The sequence below is a fragment of the Gouania willdenowi genome, chromosome 18 (genome assembly GCF_900634775.1).
Source record: "Gouania willdenowi chromosome 18, fGouWil2.1, whole genome shotgun sequence".
NCBI classification, from domain to species: domain Eukaryota; kingdom Metazoa; phylum Chordata; class Actinopteri; order Blenniiformes; family Gobiesocidae; genus Gouania; species Gouania willdenowi.
Genome location: NC_041061.1, coordinates 18,937,042 through 18,947,187, shown reverse-complemented (window position 1 = coordinate 18,947,187; position 10,146 = coordinate 18,937,042).

The window sequence follows — 10,146 nt, the reverse complement described above, 5'->3', positions numbered from 1 at the left end:
AATATGACAACAGGAACAGAAAAAATATGACAAAAACACACACAATGTCTTGAAAAACACAAAAAGACAACAAAAAATTGCCATATTCACGAGAAAATCTAAAAAATGAATTCAAAAACATACAAAATGTGTAATTTCAAGCTTGTATTAATGCTCGGATTGGTCATTCTTCTAAATGCTGACATTGTTGATAGTGTGGCCCTTGGATCAGACAATCACATTATTGTGGCCCCCGCTGTGATAGAAGTTGCCCATCTCTGATGTATAGTGTGATATACATAAGTCTGTGGGTACATTTGTATGTTAGCGTCAATGTAAATACATCCAAAGACACACAAATGTTGATGGATCTTAATTGCGTTGCATCCTAAAATATCCCTAAAATCTAAGTGTGATCCCATGTATGTTTTTGCTGATAATCTCTGTCTGGTAGTCAGCCAATTCAACCTAAATTTAAGTATGTAGTTTTCAGGTAACACAAGTACCATTGGAGTTTTTTATTTTTGAAATCTTATCCCATTTCTATCACTTTTTCAAACCTCCTGCTGCATGTTTTCTGCAAATAACCTCAGATATTTCACCACTATACCTGCCTCATATAAAATGGCAGCCACAATTAAGAAGACCCGCTTTTAGCAAGCAGCGTGTTCAACGTGTCAGTTTGAAAAGGTCAGATTGTTTTTCTGTGAGCAGCAAGGTTTCCAAGTTACTTTAAGTTTGCACAGTTTTTTTTCTTCTGTTTGGATGCAACATTGAAATGCACAGGTTTAGAAACTGTACGTGTACATTCATGGTCAGTCCTTATTTTGTGCAGAAAAGGACTTTTCACCTTTTAATATGCATTTAGTATTAACTTGAAATAGCCCACATGTACATAGGAACCGGTGCTTTTTAAATGGTTAGTTTTCTACTGGCAGTTAACGTGGTTAGTCTAAACATCACCCTAGTTTACTCAAAATTGTGTAATTATAATAATTTACAACTGAACACATTTGAAAGCTAAATAATCCCTTTAACTAAAACAGGGGTTCTCAACTGGTCTCATCCTGGGACCCACATTATGCCATGGTCATTAAATCGCGACCCACTTTTTTTTTTTTTAGAATTCAACCAAACAAAAATTTAGTTTTTCAAAAAAGCTGTTGAAAACACACACACAGAATCTTTTTTTAAGACAAATCTATTAATTTTCCTGTGCAACATACATTTTACAGCACGCCTGTCAAAAGTAAAGTTTCTTTCAAAATAAAAGACAAGTCCAACATGCAACATTAAGTATTTATTTATTTATTTTTGACCAGCTGTCTGCGACCCACCCAGTACAGGTCCGCGACCCACTTCTTGACTGAAAACAGACTTTTACTGACAATGACTTCTAAATAGTGCTACGAGGATAGCTATTTGCAGCTAATAAGAGCTATTAAAATCAATAAATATTTTTTAAGCTGGGCTATCGGACTCAAAACGCCACTCACTTTGTTCTTGTTGGCACATACCAATATATAAATGGGGCTCATTACCCCGTACGTATCACAGGGGCGCTAGGGGGCCCCATTTTTCAAATGACTACTCCTCAGTTAGTTCTCGTTAGATCGGAATGCAGTTTAGTGTGAATACTCTATGAATGAACATGAGACACTCGGAGGCCATTTTTTGAAATAGGGCCCATCCCCTATTTCCGGTAATTTCCAAATTAATGGGAACATAGTCGTGTGATGTATTGTTTCAAAGGTAATTCAACGTAGATTGCGATTACGCTTCGCACAATTTGATTAGGGGCCCACCGCCCTTTTTTTGGCAATTTTAGTAGTAGTATTTTTCTCATTTATTGTCAAATATTGCGACAGTTGGTGGTACCAAACCATTGACACATACCAATATATGAATGGGGCCCATTACTCTGTATGTTAATGCTTATTGAATCAGGCTGTAATTTCACATGGATATTCTATGAGCGGATGTCAAGAGCCTCTCGGAGACCCTTTTTGTACTCTGTGGAACCGAGTCATTTTACTGAATTCTCGGTACGTGTTATTTGGCGCGGAAACGTTCCGTGGGCCCGGCCATAGTTCATCCGAACTTGTTTTAAAAATAAACTGATTTGAAGGTGTTTCCGAGCACTGCTTCTGGGTGGTGGAGTGCGGTAGGAACTACTTGCCAATAAATAAAGCCCAATAAAACTCTGGAAAACAATAACCAGGAATAAATATTTGCTCCCTGGTAGAGGTAATAGCTCTGACAACTGGTACAATGATAAACTTGGTGATATTACAGCCTGTGCATGCAGTACGAGGTAGAATTTGTCTCTGGTATGTCTAGATGTTTCTGCGTTTAAATATCATCCTAACAACATGCTGGAATATTATAATGTGCTAGGGCGTTAGCATAATTAAGAGTTATTTTCAGACGATAAACGACAAATCAATTAACAGAAAATACAGAAAGTTTGGTGTTTTTTTCGTACATCCAAAGATTCGTTTTCCTGTTCTTGTGTAAGACAGATATGTAGTGACATCCATTCATAACCAGTTAAGAATGTTATACAAAGATTGTCAAGGCGAGATGCTAAAACTACCAATCTCGTGACAGATTTTGAGTTGAACTGAATCGTGACGCCTCATACTCACACTCTGCACCTTCCCGAATCCTGACGAGGAAAATAAACAACACTTATCTTTAATGGGCTTTCCAACGTAGGCTACGCCACGCACTTCAATAGGTGCCCGTGCTGCTTCTTAAAGCCACGACGGCCAAACATTAGCGCTTGTCAACCACATGACAGCCAAGCCGTTATCTTCATCCCAAGGTGGCCTCAGAGTAGTCTCTCGACTTGTGCAGTTAATGAGCCAATCCACATCAAGTGTTCTGCATTGCTGTGTTTTGGAGCCTCCGTTTGCGTCGCCTCCTGAGTGAGTGTCCATGGCCTCGCATTAAGTGCCTTTCATTAGCCAGGCACGGCTCGCAAACCCAACGCTTCCAGTGCTGTGCTCACCAGGGGAAGTGCAGAATGGTAAGTAATGGAATCTTGATATTAAGGGAGACATTATTCAAACAATTATTTCAAAAGGCTGCATGTTTGAATCTCCAAATCCCACAGTGACATATTCAAGCAAACACATCGGCATTGTGTGACACTGGCTGAATTAGCATTGAAGGAGAAGAGAAAAAAAAAAACCAACCAAGATGGTAAAATGTTTGGACTCCTCTTTGGTTTGTCACTCATGCTGCTTTTGAAGATAAAAAGCCTTTAAGAACTCGCCGCTAAAGGACAGATTTCCTGCAGCTTTTACTGCTTGTCATACATGGCATTTCTGAAAATGTCAAAGGGACGCCTCCTTTATCTTTGAGACACTTTGAATTAGTTTGACAGGCGCTTAGCACAGTGGTTCTGACCTCATACTGACAAGGAGAAGCTACAGAGGTGTTACAGTCACTGTTCTTTAAGCTAATAGTCACAGCTGACACGTCATTGGACACATTCTGAGTATTAGGAAACATTGTCTTTGCATCCTAAAAGTTTCCCCTAGGAGGGGGTCTCCAGATGCCTTCAAGAAACTAATAATTTAAAAAAAATGTTACAATTTGAGCCCATTTTTGCCCTTTTTCTGCAACTACACCAAACTTGCCATATTTTAACCTATTTTCATCACTTTTTCTTGCCACATTTTTGCTCCTTTTAATGAATTTTTTGCTATTTCTTTTTTTCACTTTAACGACATTTCCGGCACTTATAAACCCTTTCCACCTCTTTTTCCACCTAATGTTGCCGATTTCACCCCTTTTTGTCACTTTCAACCTCTTTTCACCATATTTCATGCTTGTTTTTTTGCCAATTTAACCACATTCACGATGATGTCATGCCTATTATTTGCCGGTTTAAACTAATTGTTCCAATATTGACACTAAACGCTTTTCACCACTTTTTCTGTCTGTTTTTGTCCACTCCGATGTGCAACTTTAAACCAATTTCTGTGATATTTAAAATCCCATTTCTTCCCAAAAAATTGTTTTTTTGTTTTTGCTCATTTTTACCTTTTTTCTGCAACCAAACTTCTCATATTGTAACTTATTTTCATCACTTTTTCTTGCATAATTTTTCCTCCTTTTAATACATTTTTACATTAATCCTAGTTCTGCACATTTTTTTTCCACTTTCAAGACATTTTCGACACTTATAAACCCTTTCCACCACGTTTACCATTTGTCACGCCCATTATTTGCCAGTTTAAACTAATTGTTCCAATAATGACATTTTGAACACTTTTTTTTTTTTTAACCACTTTTTCTGTCTTTTTTTGGTCACTCTAATTTGCAACTTTTAACCAATATCTGTGGTTTTTAAAATCCCATTTCACTACTTTTTCCACCATTTTTGGGTCACTTTAACCCATTTTGAGGATTACATGTTTAAGATGACTATATATGCAAAAAATTCTAAACTTCCTGGATAACAGTGGATATTATTCACATAAATAAATAAACGTGGTTATCACAGATTCATAGAACAATGGACCATTATTTTGCTGACTTTATGGATGGGCCCCAAAAAGCTCTCCCCTTTATTCCCCCTTATAGATGACCATGTCTCCACATGACTGATCTTCAATGTCCATGTCTGTGTTCAACCACCTTCAGGTACAGTGGGGGTCCCTGGTCTCTGGCACCTTTATTTTTGGGGGTCGCGGGCTGCAGAGGTTGAGAACCACTCCTTTAGATTCACAGCAGCAGCATCACATTGTGCGTCCACCTTCTTTAGCATCAAAGGAAGTGGAAGGATTGTGTGTGTTTGGAGAACCATCAACTGTGAGGCCGCCTGCTTTATTTGACACATGATGTGACACCAGAGAGGCATTTTCTCACACTAACAAGCACTTCTTGGCAGGACTACTGTTGTAGGACCATATAAACAAAACACCATTACGCTCCCTGCTCACTCTCTGATTGGCTACTTACTTCTTGCTGGTGTGTCTTTACGCGGCAATAGGGATTGAACAGTTATGGTTATATGTTATCAGGGTAAAGTTAATCAAAGGTAATCTAATGTCAGCCTATCAATGGCTCATGGCTGATACACTCCTGACCAGTTAGCAGTGGATCAATGTGGTCAATGGAGTGCAGAAATCCAATTAGCCTTACACGCACGTTTTAGACCAGACATGAGCCACTGGGCTAGATTTGCGCAGCCCCCAAAGGAAATTTATAAGGACACTCCAAAAGTACATGAATTCACTATTTAAAAACATTAGATTTTACTGAAAAAAGACTCAAAATGACAACATAAATACACAGAAGACAACTCAAATTACTTGATAAACACACAAGACGGCTGCATAAACACTGAAAAATAACAATATACAAAACAAGAACAGAAACACACAAACTGACTCCAAATAAGCACGAAAACAAATGCATGCAAAAAGAGAGCCACTATAGAAAATAACAAAGAATACACAAAAATAGGAAAAGAAATGCATTAATTATGCGAAACAGCAGCAAAAATATACACAATGACTTCAAAAACACCGAACAACAAACATATACAATACGACTCAAAAAAGACAAAATGAGAAACAATTTCCAAAATAGACAAAATGACAACATAAATACACAAGACAACAAAAATATTAAAAATGACTTGATAAACACACAAGACGACGACAAAAACATACAAAACAAGAACAAACACACACAAAATGACTTCAAAAGCACACACAACACCAACAAACACACAAAAAAGAGAACTAATACAGAAAATAACAAAAAAATACACAAAAATAGGAAAATAAATTCATAAAATTACGATAAATTATACATAACAGCAGCAAAAATATAGATGACTTCAAAACAACAACAAACATAATACAGTATGACTCAAAAAAACACAAAATGAGCAACAATTTGCAAAAGAACAACAAAAATACACAGTATTAGAACAGAAACTACACAAAGTGACAACATAAATACACAAAAGACAGCAAAAATATTAATAATGACTTGGTAAACACACAAGATGACTAAAAAAACATGCAAAACAAGAACAAACACACACAAATTACTTCAAAAACACAAAACAACAACAAACACAAAAACAGAACTAATGCAGAAAATAAATGAAAATACATAAAAATAGGAAAAGAAATGCACAGAATGACAATAAATTGTGCAAAACGGCACCAAAAATATACACAATGACTTCAAAAACACACAATAACAAAACAACATAAACACACAAAGACAACAAAACTATTAAAAATGACTTTAGATAAACACACAAGACAACTACAAAAACATACAAACTGACTTCAATGAAACGTAAAATAACAACAAAAGCACAAAAAGAGAACTAATGCAGAAAATAACAAAAAATACGGAAATTAATTCACAAAATGACAATAAATTATGCAAAAAGGCTGCAAAAAAAAATATATATATACAGTATATACACACACGATGGCTTTAAAAACACACTCAACAACACACATACAATGCAATGCAGAAAACACAAAACAACAAAAATATACAATATTAGAACAGAAATACACAAAATGACAATAAAAACACATACAACCCTTTGTTCTTTCCTGAGTATGTGCTCAGATTGGTCATTATTCTAAAAGTTGACATGAATTTTAATAATATAGCCCTCAAAACTGACAGTCTAGTTTTTGTGGCCCCCACTGTGATAACAAGTTGCTCATTTATGTTTTAGACTGAAGGAAGAAACCAGAGAATATGGAGGAAACACACAGACTGGCTTTCCCGCTGTGAGGAAACAATGTTACACAGTGTATCATTTACCAACAAAAAAACAACTCAACTAAATCATTTTGTTGGGAAAAACTGATTTTGTTGTGGCCGCAGTCATTGTACAACATATAACAGGGAGATTAATGGACCACCGTTAAACAGCAGTTAAAGTTAAAGAGTAACTAAACTCCAAAATAAAGGCCCGGGGGCCAAATCTGGCCTTTTAGAGCATCCAAATCGGCCCGCAGCAGAAAGCCAAAAGTCAGAGAAACCATGAATCACTGTGTAAATTATCAACGTCAAATTAATTCAGTTGTAGATATCTCCAAAATAATACACAAATTCAATGAAACTTCACAATATTAGCAGGGCTCACATATTCCCCATGCGTATATCACATGATAGCAGTTATTTTTCATCTTCAATTGTTAAAATAACTCAATTTTTCCCAAATCCTGCAATTTCCTTCACATTTTTCCACAAAAAATGTCCCCAAATTACATAAAAATGGGTCACAAAGTCAAATAAATTGAAAGTGAAGATCCTACAGGGACTGAATCTGTCACTTATGGTTTTTATATAATCAGTGCTGTACATATTACAGTGGAAATGCAAACGAGAGCACAATAATGATTACTGATAATGATTTTATAGTATAGAATGGGCGTGTCCTAACTGCTACAGGAGCCCCGCCCATAATCAACACATTTTTTTTTTTAATTTCCAGCCTAGACGCACATCAGCCCAAAACCTGCTGAAGGTTTAGTTTAAACTTTAAATGTGGATTACAAGTGTAGAGCTCTTAATGTGAAAGGCCAGATGAGGAAGTCAGTGTTCTCTGTGTGCAATAATAAAGCAATTTGAATTTTAGAAAGCCATTTTATTTTATTTATTCATTTGTCACACAGTTTCATTTACAATGTGGAAGATGCATCCCTAGGAATAAGGTTCATATCTGGAATAGATGTTATTTATTTAATGAAATTGATATGATGCAGTATGTTTCCTGGTGTCAGTTTACACTCTCACACCCATCCAGTAGGTGGCAGTGATGCATCTTGAGGAACAAACCAATGCACAGAAGAAGATGAAAAGCCATGCTGCTTTGTGCACCAACTCACCACATCCAATCTGTAAGTACAGATTTTTAGTACAACTCCCCCATAAACTCTGTAGAGATTCTAATCAAAGAGCAAGGCAGAAATTGCCCAAAATGTTATAAAAGTTTGATAATCTGTGGAGAAAAAAAGGTCAAAAGTAAGTGTCCAGCTTTGTGTTTGTGTTGGTCAACAAACAGTAGGACATTAGGTGGGAAAAGTGGTGAAAAGGGTTTATTTAAGTGCCGAAAATGGCTTAAAAGTAGAAGAAATGTGTAGAAAAGGCATTGATATTTGATAGAGCGTTAAAAAGAGCAAGAATGGCAAGAAAAAGTGATGAAAATAGGTTAAGTTATGGCAAGTTTGGTGCAGAAAAAGTACAGAAATAAGCAAAAATGGGCTTAAATTGTTAAAAAAAAATATTCTTGACGACATTTTGCAATGACCCTCTCCCAGTGTCTCTCGACCCCAAATGGGATCCTGACCCCAAGGTTGAGAACACCTGATCTATTACACCAAGCAATTTTTCCAAACTACTTTAGAATAAGGAAGTAATGTCGTCAAAATGCATTAAAAGGAGCAAAAATATGGCAAGAAAATAGTTTAAAATATAGCAAGTTTGGTGTAGTTGCAGAAAAGTTTACCTCCACTGTAGCTGATGCATGTTCATGTTTGTTGTTTTTTTTTTCCTTAATATTTTTCTATATAGCACTTCGAGATGACTATCATTGTAATTTGCACTTCATAAATAAAGTTCAATTGAAATTAATTGAATGGAAAAGGGGTAAAAATGAGCAAAAATGGGCTCAAATTGTTCAAAGAATATTCTAAGTTTCTTGAAGGCGTCTGGCAAAGACCCCCTCCCAGTGCCTCACGACCCTAAATGGGGTACTGACCCACAGAATAACAGCTTTAAGGCTTATTATACTTTATACAGTATATAACAATAATATTTATTTATATAGCACTTTTCAAAAACAGGGTCACAAAGTACTTCACAGATAGTAAAGACAATGAAAAGACAGTTGATGAGGAAATAAAGCAAGAAATTAATAATGGTAAATGTGAAGAAAACAGAACATATAATAATAATAATAATAATAATAATAATAATAATAAAGATTACATTTAGAATAAAAAATAGGTGTAAAATATTGGTGATCGAAGCACAGCACAAGCATTTACTAACAGTTTAATACTTTTATTGCCTATATGGGATGAGCTGATGTGTTCTCCGCTTGTTTGACTCAATGCAACGTAGCAGTATGAAAAAACAAATGGAATACCGTCCTAAATAGATTATTTCTGTTGTCAAAGAAGTGAGGAGGAGAAGGAAGCGATGTGTTTTCAACGAGAGGTGAAAAGTGAGACTATTGGGTGAACATATGCAACATCAGGTGGGAAAAGTGGTGGAAAAGGTGCAAAAAAGGCATTGAAACGTGTTGTAGCAAAAATATGGCAAGTTTGGTGTAGTAACAGTTGCAGAAAAGGGTAAAAATAAGCAAAAATGGGCTCAAATTGTTAAAAAAAAACATTATATTTTTTGAAGGCTTACTTGATTTGCAGCATTTGGTGGGAAAGTGGTAGAAAGGGGTTTATAAGTGCCGAAAATGTCTTGAAAGTGGGAAAAATGTGCAAAAAAGGCATTAAAATTTGATGCAGAAATGGGAGTAACGTAGTAAAAATGTGTCAAAAGGAGCAAAAATAAGGCAAGAAAAAGTTAACAGCAAAACAATAAAGATCTCAATGAAAGAATGACTCGGGGTAAAAAAAAAAAAAAAAAAAAAAACATATCTTTGCTAAGAAATTTGTCACCACCACTGACTGGTGTGACGCTCCAGTGACTGGAGGCTTCCCCCTCGCTCTCACAGTGAGAATCTTCTCAGATATTTTCATAAATTCCAACAAATGAATTTCATCAGCCGCCAAAATAGAAACGTTTTCCCTCTGAACACATTCCGTTTTCCATTTTTCCAAGCTTGCAGCGTGTGATTGATGCGTCCTTGTTCCCTGGTTTACATTAGATGTGAAAATAATTGTCACCTGCTCTGAAGTCGGGGACGAGCACAGCGGCACAGGACCTTTATTATTTCACTTCCACATGTGGAAATATCCATCTGAAGTAACTGGGAGGACTAATACGCAGGAAGGATGTGTTGGATTCTCTTTCTTTTTTTTTTTTTTTTCCCATCCGTGAGTGTCTCCTCATTGATATTTCACTCACATATACAGTATGTATGAAAAGTCTAATACACATAGAACATCATGTGTGTCTTCTTCCCTTCACCTCATCCTCTCCCCA